Below are 12,843 nucleotides of genomic sequence, written 5' to 3' on the forward strand. Positions count from 1 at the left end.
TCACAGCAATTTTCGTTAAGAAAAAGCCTCTGCTTGCCTAATAAGCAGAACAGGTTTTTCCCCCTTTTCGAGAAAAAAAAAAAAAAGAAAAGAAAATGAAAAACTTGTCCTGCAAGATAGTATTTAAAACTTCAGTAAAGAATAGAGATATACGATGATACGATTGGTAAATGGGTCACTGAGATAAAGGATCACTTTCATTTAACTAGAAAGCCTGGAACATCAACCAAATTATACCATCAGTGCTGTCATTTAATGTTTGAAGTGGAAATAATTCTTAACATCACAGTAGCCGTAGCCAATACATATGATTCAAAACCCGCTTATACGTGTACCATGTTGCAAACTTTTCCTTCAATAAATTATTAATAAACATTAAATGTAATACGGTTGAAAGAAATGGAACACAGTTTAAAGTTAGTCGTCCAGTAAGGTGTTGGCATAGAGTTACTGCTATATTTGTCATCACTTAGTTCGTGAGATTGCAATACAAGCAGAGCATTATTGGAGATCAACTACAACTGGCTTTATTATAAGATGGAAACGTGATGGGGAAAAGAAACTTCGGAACAGTAAGGGACGCCACAAAGAGGGAAAACTAACAGAGGGAAGGAGTGTGCTGAAAAGATTGTGCGGTCTTCCGCCATGTTAATGAATTCGATCAACCAAAAGTGCAGGGTGTCTAGAGGTGTTGAACTTTATGCTGAAAATTGTGTAGTAAATAAATAAGCCTCTAAATATCACAGCACACAATGTCATATTTATCTTGGATCGAATTGTGGAGCAGACCTGTCCTGGCTTGAACTAGACTACCTTATTGGAGCATGTAGAAAATGCACATCGAATTATATTGACATTCTTAACAAGTGTGTGTTACGTGCACTTAGTGGTTCCATGGAATAGATCTAGTTAAGTACAAAAAAAAAAAACGCCCCAAGGTTTTCGAGTACCGAGCACAAAGTTACTATTTGAATCCTACATACCGTAGTATATTTGGAAGACTAGGAATACTGATTGAGCATAAGCTCAACATGTCCAACTTCACTACAAGAACTTATTGCCATTTTGGTGGAAGAACAGGATAACATACAAGTCTCTTTACCAAAATTTAGTGGAAAGTCTATAAATTAAGTCTGAGTTGATACCATTTTTTTTTTTTTAATGTTGTTGTAAAGCTCTATATCAATCTGTTTCCTTTTGGAAAACTGTGAGCCATCTGATACTTTGAAGGAACACTAAGATAGTAGAAGATACTAATGACAATTCCCGATTTCACAATGAATCGTGAAAGCCTCGTTTGCAGCTCTTACCATGCGATGTTATACGTTTACGTTTCCATCACAAACCGGAATAATTTTCACATATGAATATTTCAACAAAATAAAATAGCAATAAAATCGCTAACGCTTTTTGTTTCTCAACGGGAGTAGGCAGAGAGCCTTTAGCCCTGATAACTTTCTAAAGATAAAAGAGCAGCTAGTGCCAAGAGAGAGAGAGAGAATGTGTAAGGTAGACAACTTCCGCTAAATATAGTGATTCTAAATCTAATATTCGTGTTATTATCTGTAATAATGTAAGTTTTACAGTCGCTGCGTGATTAAAAATTCGAGTTTCCAGAAGAAAAATCAAACGCGCTCGTGCCAAGGATCGATTAACTCGGGAAGAGCTGAGGAAAGACTTAGGGAAAAAAGTTCCTCTGGTCGATAACTAAAAGGGAACCTATAATGGTATTTCTTTGGGCGAAAAAATTAACTGAAGGCCAGGTGAATATGCCAGACACTGATACCATCTCGTGTTCCTAATCCTGACCAGTACTGTACTGTATTTTGCGTTTAAGATGTATGTATTCTATGATTGATTTTTGTAAAAATTAACAATTCCTGTTTTTTCTTCCATAAAATAGCCTACTTAACTGCTTAAACGATTGTCTAACTCAGGAATCGGCTGAAAAAAAAGTTTCTCTAGTCAAGTAACTAGAATCGAATCTATTAGTCTTTCTTCTGTTAATTTAACTTTATGGAAGTTCTCACGAGGCTACTATACAAATGCCTAAGAGCTTAAATGGATTTCTAATTTTTAGAAAAAGTGATAGTTAAGTGATATTTTTGAAATAAAAAAGACTGTTCATAATAACTATTATGTGTGTCAAATAAATAATTCAATCAAAGAAAAAACAATCATGTCATAAGTGGTTCGCATGATCTCAGAGTCAGACCCCTTGTCAGTTAAAAACAAAAAGATTTTAACTTCTTCTGAGTTCATATGCTTCCTAACCATCCCATTACTTTATTTATTTTTTTTTCAATTTCATTGTACTTAAACTTCATTATACTGAAATCCATTGCTTCATCGGAAATAGTTTCACGTTTTTGTCCGGGCTGTGCCAAAAGTATAAATTACTTCGAACGCTATATGATAGGCAGTGCTGCTGAGTACCACGGAAGCTTCTTGCTCAGGTATTCACTCGCAACAGTATCTAGTGTACCGACAATGATCCAATAAGCAAAAAAAAGATTCATTCAACGGCAGTCTGGAGCAAAAAAAAAAAAAAATGTCGAAGTGAGAGAGTGCATTCCCACAAATGTCTCGTAACTGGTCAAATAGCAAAGCAATACAACAGTTTACAAAAAAGAATATCAGAAGGTAAACTGCATCTGACTCCTTTTACGGATGGGATATACAGTGATTGTTGTCTAGAACAGGCGTGGCTAACTTCATTCTATACGCGGGCCAATATATGATGAGTGGTAGCGTCACGAGCTGCACAATTTTAGACAGAACTTAAATAAAAATAAACTCTGCATTTTTTTTCAAGGCAATAGTTATATGTATTGAATTACTATATTTGTTAAATTATTTTACTACTGGGAGAACAATATAAAATACTTGATTGATTTCAACATAAGTTGTTAAATTAAATTTAATTACATATTTTTTTTTTTTAGATGTAACACAACTTAATGAGAACACTGTGGGCGTTCATGTGTGGCAACAAGTTCAACAAAGTCGATTTTCAACGATGACGACGACCTTCGTAACAAATCCACCTTCGTAACTGAAGATGGTCATCAGTTAGTCAGCTTTCTTTGTGACGATTTAACCGCCCTCATAGTTGAGAAAGTGCATTCTCATATGTATGTGCTTCCAAACATAGATGCAATTTTCAAGTTGAAATCACTCAATGCAGGATATTTTTCCCTTGGTACAAGTTTCCAAAAGTCAATGCCTATCTCCACCCTTGACTGGAAAAAGGGGGTCACTTTGAAGGTCACACAACTCCAATTGAATAGTGTCATGCTGCTCTGAAATATCGCATTTCATTGGGTTGTTAAATAATGTCAGTTGTGGCCACATGTCACTGAAGTCAGAAAATCGCTTACTGAATTGCTCCAAAAGTTGGTCTAACATTGGCACAGAAAACTTGAAGTCAATGTCATGGCTCCCCTCCATCGACTCCCTGCACGAAGGGAAATGTACCAAGTTTCCTCTGACTAGGGTGAATTTAAAAACCTTCACTCAACTTATGAACCCATCTAGGTGTCCAACTAAATCTGAGATTGTTTGGTTACGTCCCTGTAACTTCACGTTGAGTTCATTCATATGGTGTGTGATGTCTGTTAGAAAGGCGAGTAAGCTGTTAAAATGAGGATCACATAGTTTTGTGTTTAGTTCTTTGTTTGTCTTCTCGTGTTCCTCTAAAAACTGTTTTATTTCCTTTCTCAAAGCAAAAAACCGTTTCAAACAGTTCCCTCTGCTTAGGCAACGTACTTTTGTGTACAACACTAAATCGTCATATTCTGCCTCCATTTCTGTTAGAAAAGAAAGAAACTTGCGGTGTATCAAGGCCCGATTTCCGTCTTTAATTAGATTCACACACTTCTTTACAGTTTTCATAACATCCTCTCTCTCTCTCCCTCCAGAATTTTACCACACAGAGCCTCCTGATGTATAATGCAGTGCAATACCAATTGATTCCAGCCTTCCTTAGTAAGCCACCTGCACCTGTTTGAGTACCACGCATTGATTTGGCGCCATCTGTCACAATAGCTGTGAGATTGTTGATGTCCCCAGTACCATTTACAACCTTCATAACTGCATCATAAATGTCTTGACCTTTGGCTGTGTTATGCCATGAATCTAATGCTAGTAGCTTTTCATTAGTAACAGTCTTTGGAAACAGTTCGAATGAAAATTAGAAGTTGAACAGTATCTGTTATGTCAGTTGATTCATCCAGAGCCATTGAGAAGTAAGCTGAATCTGTAATAACACGTTTTAATTTATTTAATATGTGAGAACCTATTTCCTCGACTCTTTTTGTTACAGTTTGTTTTGACAGTGAGACGCTTTCAAACTCACTGGCAATTTTATCTTCCCTAAATGCATGTGCCATTTTCACAGAACAGTGTTTTACAAATTCACCATCAGATAATGATTTTTTTGCTTTTGCTATCTCTGCGCTTACAACAAACGATGCCAAGAGTGAGCTTTTTGTATTGGTGTTGGTTTATTAAAAATAGATTTCTGAACACTAACCTTTCTCTTCAAATTACGTACAATTTTAGTACGTACTTGTCCAACGTATTCTTGGTATATAGCGACATAGTATTGTATGTAGTGGCGTTTGAGGTTATATTCCTTGTGCACAGACAATACTTGCAAACATACAAGCCACTGTGGTTTGTTGTCGTTATTGTTTATAATTTCTGTTTATAAACAGAAAAAAAAAAACTGAAATGACCTGTTTTCTTCACAGATCTTACGTTTCTTACTCATAGTACACAAAGGCTGAAGTAACTGACCAGAGGACACAAAGGCTGAAGTAACTGACCAGAGGACACAAACTGCAACAATAACACTGTTAACCGTGGAACTGAGTCTCTGAAACTGATCGCTGTCACCAGCAGAGCAAGTGACTTTCAATGATGCGTTACTCTGGAGTGCATAGAAATCTACCACTCCCACCACTACTACAACTCGCACAGAGAAGCAGTAGGTTTTATAAATTGAGTAATCTTTTTAAAAAATTTTGATTCGGTGTTGAGAATATAAATTGTTTCAGTCATCAGAAATAATGAATATAACTAGCAGTGGCGTAGCTAGAGCTGTTGCCGTCCGGGGCGGTTCTTGAGTTTGCCGCCCCTCTCAATACACACCAAAAATACTACAAAAAGTCAAAACGACGTACAGGGAAATAAATTAAAACACTGTTTATTTTTGAAGTAAAACTTTAATTTCAACATTCTAAAATTATTTTTTTAGAATGTTGAAATTATTATGTTATTTTTCTTGCTTTTCTGTTAGCAGAATCATCGATGACATTGGCGAAGTCTATTTCATAGTAATGTAAGTAATTCTTAATCAAATTTTATTTAGAAAAACTCCTCTCACAACTAGCAACACTTATAGCATTTGTGAGGAAAATTCGCAGTGGTATTACAATATTTGGAAGTGAGTTCTCGAAACTGTATTTTAGAATTAACTGCAAAAGTTCAAAAAGGCTCAAAGTGCCGCCCGCGGAAGATCTCCTCCTCCGCATCCCCCTAGCTACGCCACTGATAACTAGTATATCAATCAGAAAATCTGCAATCGAAACTAATAGCTAAATTGATAATATATATAATTTAATATAGTTTTTGTCCTGCCGCGGGCCGCACAAAATCACGTTGCGGCCCGCGTGCCTGCTGTTGGCCACCTATGGTCTAGAATAGTGTTTCTCAAACTTCAGATATCCACGTACCCCTTCTTAAATTTTCATTATTACCAAGTACCCCCTAATTAATTAATTAAAAAAATTAATTAAAATGAATAAATTAATTTAAATTAATAAATTAATTTAAATATTAATTAAAAATTAAATATCTATTTTATTTGAATTTATATGTTCATGTAAACAAAAAAATATGATTTTATTTTTAATAGAACAAAATTTGGAATAGGTTCCTCTTCATTTCCCGTCCATGAAAATCCACATTTCAAGTAATTCATATCATGCTTACGAAGAGTTTCATCCCCTTCCTAGTTGGTTCTCTAGAGATGTCAGACGACACACTCTTATCAATTTCATTTGATCCAAATGCAATATCAACGTTCTCTTATTGCTTATAGCCACTTGTATTTGCTATATTGCTCTCTTTTGGGGGTTTTATAAATCCAATCTTTATCCAATGATCCATACTTAAGAATTTGAAAGCTAAAAAAAAATATATCGTATTTACTCGAATATAACTCTAACTTTTTTCCCGAAATTAAAGCTATAAAATCGTGTTGCGAGATATGTGCGGGGATTTTTGGAAACTAAAGTTTTCAGAAAAAAAGTGAAATTTTTTTCAACTGAAAACTGAAATGCACACAAACAGTTTCTTTGTGTGCATCGTCAAAGTTATCTACCCATATAGCATCATCTTCTTTCCCATTATTTCAAGCAAAAATTACCAGTAATTTACAAGACTTGAGATACGTAGAGCAGCGAGAACTGCATATGATTGGTGCAGTATTAACAAAAGATTGCGCGAACCAAAGACAAATTAGCACTTCAACAGTTGAATTGAAATGCTAATTCCCTTCAACCGAATTCCAATATTTCTGTTGGAGAGGAGATGTGATTCATTAGTTAGTGCCGTTTTATCCCTGTTGTCTCTAATTGTACTGTTTGTTGAAAAATACAATGACTCCTTTAATTATGCATAGCCGAAAATTGCCACGTACTCCCTAACAACCTTTCGCGTACTCCCGGGGGGGGGAGGGTTCGCGTACCACACGTTGAGAAACACTCGTCTAGAAGAACCACCGAAGTTACTAAGACTATCAGGTCAGCATATTATATCCGTTAATTGCGTGTGTTCTTTTGACCAGTTTGCGTGTTTTTAGAAATGAAAAACTTGAGTTTCCGAGAGGAAAACCTTTTCATCAACGTATGAGACCGAGTAACTAACCTTCAGATGAAAAGTTTTATAAATTCTTCGCTTTCTAGACGGTTGATTCGAATCAAGGTAGTTCCGCCTAAAAGGTATCCTCAATAATGAATAAGCTATAGTGGTTCTGATATAGCAACACATGATCTCCAAGTTCGCCCGTCAGTTAAAAACAAGCAGTTACGAAGACACTGAACAGCTGAAGAGAGGAAAAAGTTTGCCTGATCCGATGAATCCTAGTTCTAATTGCTGCATGCCGATGATAGGCCCAGAGTTTAGCAGGAATAATTGGGCTCATTGTCAATGACAACACTGCGGACTTGTAGTGGTGATGGTGGTGGTGGGGTAATAGTGTTGGGAGTGCTCTCTTGACACACTTTAGATCCCCACATCACTGAATAAGATTTGGATGCTACCTACTTCATCGTTACTGCCAATCAGATGGTCTAAGTTCTAAAGGGTGTTTGTTAACTGCTATCACGAAAGTGTATATAATCAATTGGCTACTCAGTGTACGTATATGGGACATTAGCAAAAAACAGTTCTGGAATATTTTTAATGAGACCTGTAGTCATTTAACATTTCTAACTATTTTTATTTAATATTCATATTTTTGCCTTTAAAATAATGCAACCTTAAATGTGTAGCAATGTCACAGTATCCTATATACTCTCTACAGGAAATTGATGATAATGACTTTTAAAATAGTCACCAGGCGACCTTATATGGCAATCTGCGACTCGCAATAAAAACTTGAAATGCAGAATATACTCAAGTGTATTCTGTATTTTATCTGAATCACATCACGAAACCTCTTTTCCTCAAGTAATAGATCCTCTGAGTTGAACTTAAGTATCGTCGATAATGACTAAGTTATAGTGGCTCTGATATACTAACACACAACCTTTGTCAATTAAAAACAAGCAGTTACGGAGACATTGAACAACTGAAGAGTGGGAAAAAGTCACCTGATATATATATATATATTTTTTTTAGTATAGATTTATAGTATAATATATAGATTTTTAGTATAGATATATATAAGTGAAAGATCAGGTGAATGTTATATATATATATATATATATATATAAGAGAAGGTGAGTTGTAGTGGAATAGTGTGCCCTCCGACGATAAGTCCTGGGATTTTTTGGAGGCGTCACGTAATAATAATAATAATAATATAAGAGAGATAGATCACAGCAATGTTATTCAGGCCGTAATTATTAAAACGATCGACGTATGCTCAAGATCAGGTTAATCTCTTTGACCAAGAACTTCTTGTTGACTGTGCATCAGTCAACATCATGAATAAATTATAGTTATACACTATAGCGCATAAATTAAATTGATAGAGCACACTATAGGAATAGAACGCTATAAGACAAAATTGGTTTGCTAAACTTTATCCCAATGTTAAACTTCATCTGCCTTCTTTAACCATATAGACATATGGTTAAAGAGGACAGATGATGTCTCTGACTTATTCAAAGAACTTCTTTTGTTCATATTTAGAAATACAATCTAAACATACATCTAATAAAATAAGATTCACAGCAGTCGTTTATTTAAGTATATTTGTATTGCAGGTAACGAAAAACTTTCAATCCTAAATCATTCTAATTTCAAAATAAATTTGATAACTTCAAGATAACTTTTATTCCTGGGAGAAATGCTGTCTTCGATATTTGTTTAGAGTTTTGCAAATTTTAAACCTAAAGAAGTATACAGGAAACCTATGCATTTTGCGGTAATCTTTTATCTGACACTTTTTTTGTGAAATGCAAAGATAAAACAAGGCATTAAAAGTTACGACCATAATTTAATAATATACAAGAAAATAATAATTATGTTGAATATCTGTAGAACTAATTGACAGAATTCGGAACCCATGGTTTAGGCTGGGAGAAATCTCTCAGTTGGTGGTATGGATTCATTACCATCAACTGAGCGATTTTTATGAGCATCTTCAGTAATGCAAAGCATGGATTACTTACAATTATCAAAAAAAGTTATTCCCTTATAGGAAGTAGGCAAGGCATTTTAATCCTATCTAACTTTTGAAGACTGAGAGGACAGTTCAGTCTCCACCGGTAGCCAATCAGAGATAGCTGGCCTGTGACTATCACTAATTATAGGCGGACAAACCGATGCAGAGATGAACAAACAGGTGTTGCCATCTCTTGGTACCTAACCCTAACAAGATATGTTACTGTCTGGGTTCTGCAGTCGATTTTCTTGCGTTTACAGGATGATAAACCAGAGTTTCTGGGGAAAAAAAATGCTTGCCCATGCCAGAGATCGACTAACTCAGGAACCGGTAGAAGAAAGGCTTAGAAAAAGTTCCTCCAGTCGGCGACTAGACTTGAACTTAAGGCCATCTTCGGGCGGCTTAGCACAAAGGATGCAAGCATCACTTCTGCAGAACTACACAGGCCTTTACTTACAATTATTATTATTATTAGCAAGAAAAGCAAAAATAGAAAAAAATTACCAATTTTTGTGGACCAGAGATGCCAAGATATTCATAAGGAAGTCACAAACTTCAAAGCTGATGCAAATTAAAAGCTCAGAAGACATAGAAAGGCTGCCACTGTGAAAAAAAAAAGCCTCCTAATTAGCTCAAAAAGAAGCCCACAATAAAAAAAATAATGTGAGCCATCAAGACAGATGCAATAACACAGGATATATCGGCAATTTCACTTTGATCAGACCTTTCAGATCATTCATTTGACCTCCCAAACACCTGCCTACTTCCAACACAGCAATCAACTTGCTTGTTTACTTGTAGTAAACAGAAAATGTGATAGTAATATTTCAGTTATATATTTAAATTTAAAATTATATATTTAATTTATATATTTAAAATTTAAAAAAAATTATGTAAACTGCAACATAAGTAATATTGTTTAACTTGCGTAATTGTGAGTTATTAAGTGTAAAGTATTACTATGATTATTATTAATGGTAATAATACACGCTTTTTACTCATGTCAATGAGAAATTCTGCAAATGATAATGATATTAAGAGTAATTATAATTTTTACTGAACCATTTACGAGAAAAAGTTGTATTGTTGCTTAAATTTTAGTATATTCATGTAATTATTTGAGAAATAATAAACTATTATTATTATTAAAAATATATATTATTATTAAACTAAAGTAATCAAACTTAACAATGATTTTTTTTTTCAAGAAATTAATCTGTTAAATAAATTTACAATATTACCTGGTTCAAATTGCTCCTGCTGGAACCTCTTATTAAGAGCTTCTTGGTAAGTCAGAGCTTTCATTTATGAAAGACGTTCTTTTACATGCTGACCGCTTTATGAAGTAGCTTCTTCAGTATCCAAAGAAATACCATCGGTCTGAGCTTTACTCAGTAATTTCCAATCCTTTGTCCATCCATTCTCTATTCCTTTCCGACTTCTGTTTAGGTGTTATACGATACGAAGAATCTGTCCCGCTTTCTGAAATATAATCTACAAAATACAAAAAGCAATCTAATGAATGATAAGTTGCATAAATCAGAAACATGCATTAATCGTACAAAATGCACTCAGGCCAGCGCCTCCCAAGGAACTATATTTGACAACCTGTCTGTATTTGACAGGTTGTCAAATATAGAGGATGACGTGTTTTTACCAGCTTTGTTTCAGTCTGCTAGCTGTATACATTTACGCTTTCTTTTTTATTTTTTTTTTTAACGACAGAAAAGAATTTACTTTGTTTCATACTTGCTTATTGGTACGTTCTGCATATATCTTAAATTTAATTGTGGCATGCTAGTTATGTGTATTTTACATTTAAACATAACAATACACATATATTGCGAAAAAATTTACACTTCATTTCGTTAACATAATTTTATAGGAATTTACTGGATATTCATTTATCCATAAATAATTACATATCTAGGCGAGGGCCTGGATGCAATAAATGTATTCTAAAAGACAAATACGCATATGCAAAAAAGCAAGGGCAGTATGTAAAGCTCTAAGTGAACAAATAATTATCGTAACACTAAAGTGTTACATTTTTAATAACTATACATGCTTAAAAAAATGGGAAATTGTCGAATAGGTTTGCATTCAAATTACATATGATGCCTAAGTTAATCAAGCTGATTTCAATTTATTTTTATTTTTATTTTATTTCTTTATTTCTTTATTTTTTTGGAGGGGGAGACTCCAAATGCAAGAAAAAAAGAAGAAAATGAAGCAATGTTTATATAATAAATTAAGTGATTATTCGGAATCCCACTTTTTTAAAAAGAAAATCTTATATTTTTTATCTGTAGATTATCATTTATGTCATTTTTTTATTTTATGCACTGGAAGTTTCCCTTTTCAAACGCCGTAATCTATTATGCTGATTTTACAGCATTTCTGGATATTATCCAAGATGTAATCAATTCTAGCGTCTTGAATCTGGTTCGAAAAACTAACACTCACAGGGAAATATCCTAAATTTATGTGAGCAAGAAATAAATCCCTTAAGCTCATGTCGGAATAAATTCTGCAAATTCTTAAGCATATCTTCAGCTATGATTTTAAAATACAAATGTCTTCCCCCCCACCCCCCAAAAAAGAAGAAGCTTCATTTCTGTTGTGATCATTCTTTCTTCAAACAGTTCGTCTGCGATTAATCGTCTGATTCAACGAGCTGGAAAGACTAAAAAATCGAAATTTCTAGCAAACATTCATAATTGTCTAACGACATAAGCAACTGATTATGGGAATTTTAATTAAATCTCATTTTACTTGTGTTTGAAATGAATAAATCTTCATTTGGGGCTTCAAAATTATTCACTGTAAAATTTCTCTCTTTGGCTACCAATTTTGTCGCAGAGACGATGGGGTTTGTTGCCACAATCATAAAAACATGGTATTTGATCGTAACTAGACTGCTGCCCCAGAAATACACAGAGAATTTTAACTTTCAAATCTCTTCAGGTTTATTATTATTAGTAGTAGTAGTATCATTACGTGACACCTCCACGAAGTCCAAGGACTCATCGCAGAAAGCAATCCTCAAAGCTACCATTTTCCACACCAGCCATCCACCACCCACTAATAATATTTTTGGTTGTCAACTGTATGCTCTCGGGCCAATTTTCCTGTATGTTGGATGGAAAACCGAATTTAGCATGCGGAGTTAGCAGGAAACACCCTGATAACTCCGAATGAAAAAATCGGCAGGAAAACAAAAAAAAAAATATATATATATATATATATATATATATATATATATATACACACACACACACACATACCATTCGTATTCTTTTTATTTTACTTAATCAAGAAGAAATTAAAATATTTTTCAAAAATCTCTTTTAAGTAAACATCATTGGCGACTGGGAAGAAAGCAAAACTGTTGCTATTTTATAGAATACTTTTCAAGATTCTTTGACATGAATCGATGAACAACCTCCGTTGGCTTAAGTCATATACAGGGTGGCCATAAGTAAACTTCCCCTTCTTAGAGCCTTATGCAACTCGATTTAATAATCGGAATGGCACCAAAAGATTATCTTTCTGTGTTGCATTTATGATAACACAGCAATAAAACATTTAATAAAAATTTAATTTAGCACAGCAATTACTGGATTACAGTTACTGGAGCATAAGTGTTGTCACAAACTTGTTGCACAACTCGAGCACATTGAGTTCACCCATGCGAAAGAGGGCCCGGTTCAATGTGGCCGCCACTGTTCTCTTGGACAAGAAATTGCATCCTCTACAGAATTCTCAACAGCAGAACATAACATGCCTGAAGGAATGTTCGTCACAGTCTGTGGTACGTTGTCCTTTAAGGTCGCCAAGTTCGAGACACCACCACGATAGACATTGGTCTTCAGGTAACCACGCAACCAAAAATTGCATGGAGTAATATCAGAGGGAGTGAGCCGGCCATGTAACTGAAAATA

At 34.5% G+C, this 12,843-nt stretch overlaps 1 protein-coding gene across 2 annotated transcripts in view; it reads right to left on the reverse strand.

Moving 5' to 3' along the window:
* Window positions 1–12,843, reverse strand: part of LOC150106488 (leucine zipper putative tumor suppressor 2 homolog) — a 155,367-nt gene that overhangs the window by 116,020 nt on the left and 26,504 nt on the right. For both annotated transcript variants that reach the window (XM_090392478.1, XM_090392477.1), the window contains exon 2: window positions 10,141–10,393. The gene's annotated coding sequence lies outside the window, so the exon portion shown is untranslated. The remainder of the gene's footprint in view (window positions 1–10,140; window positions 10,394–12,843) is intronic.

Source organism: Typopeltis vanoorti, chromosome 5 (assembly GCF_054136105.1).
Source record: "Typopeltis vanoorti isolate ZY-2024b chromosome 5, IOZ_Tvanoo_1.0, whole genome shotgun sequence".
Classification (NCBI taxonomy): domain Eukaryota; kingdom Metazoa; phylum Arthropoda; class Arachnida; order Uropygi; family Thelyphonidae; genus Typopeltis; species Typopeltis vanoorti.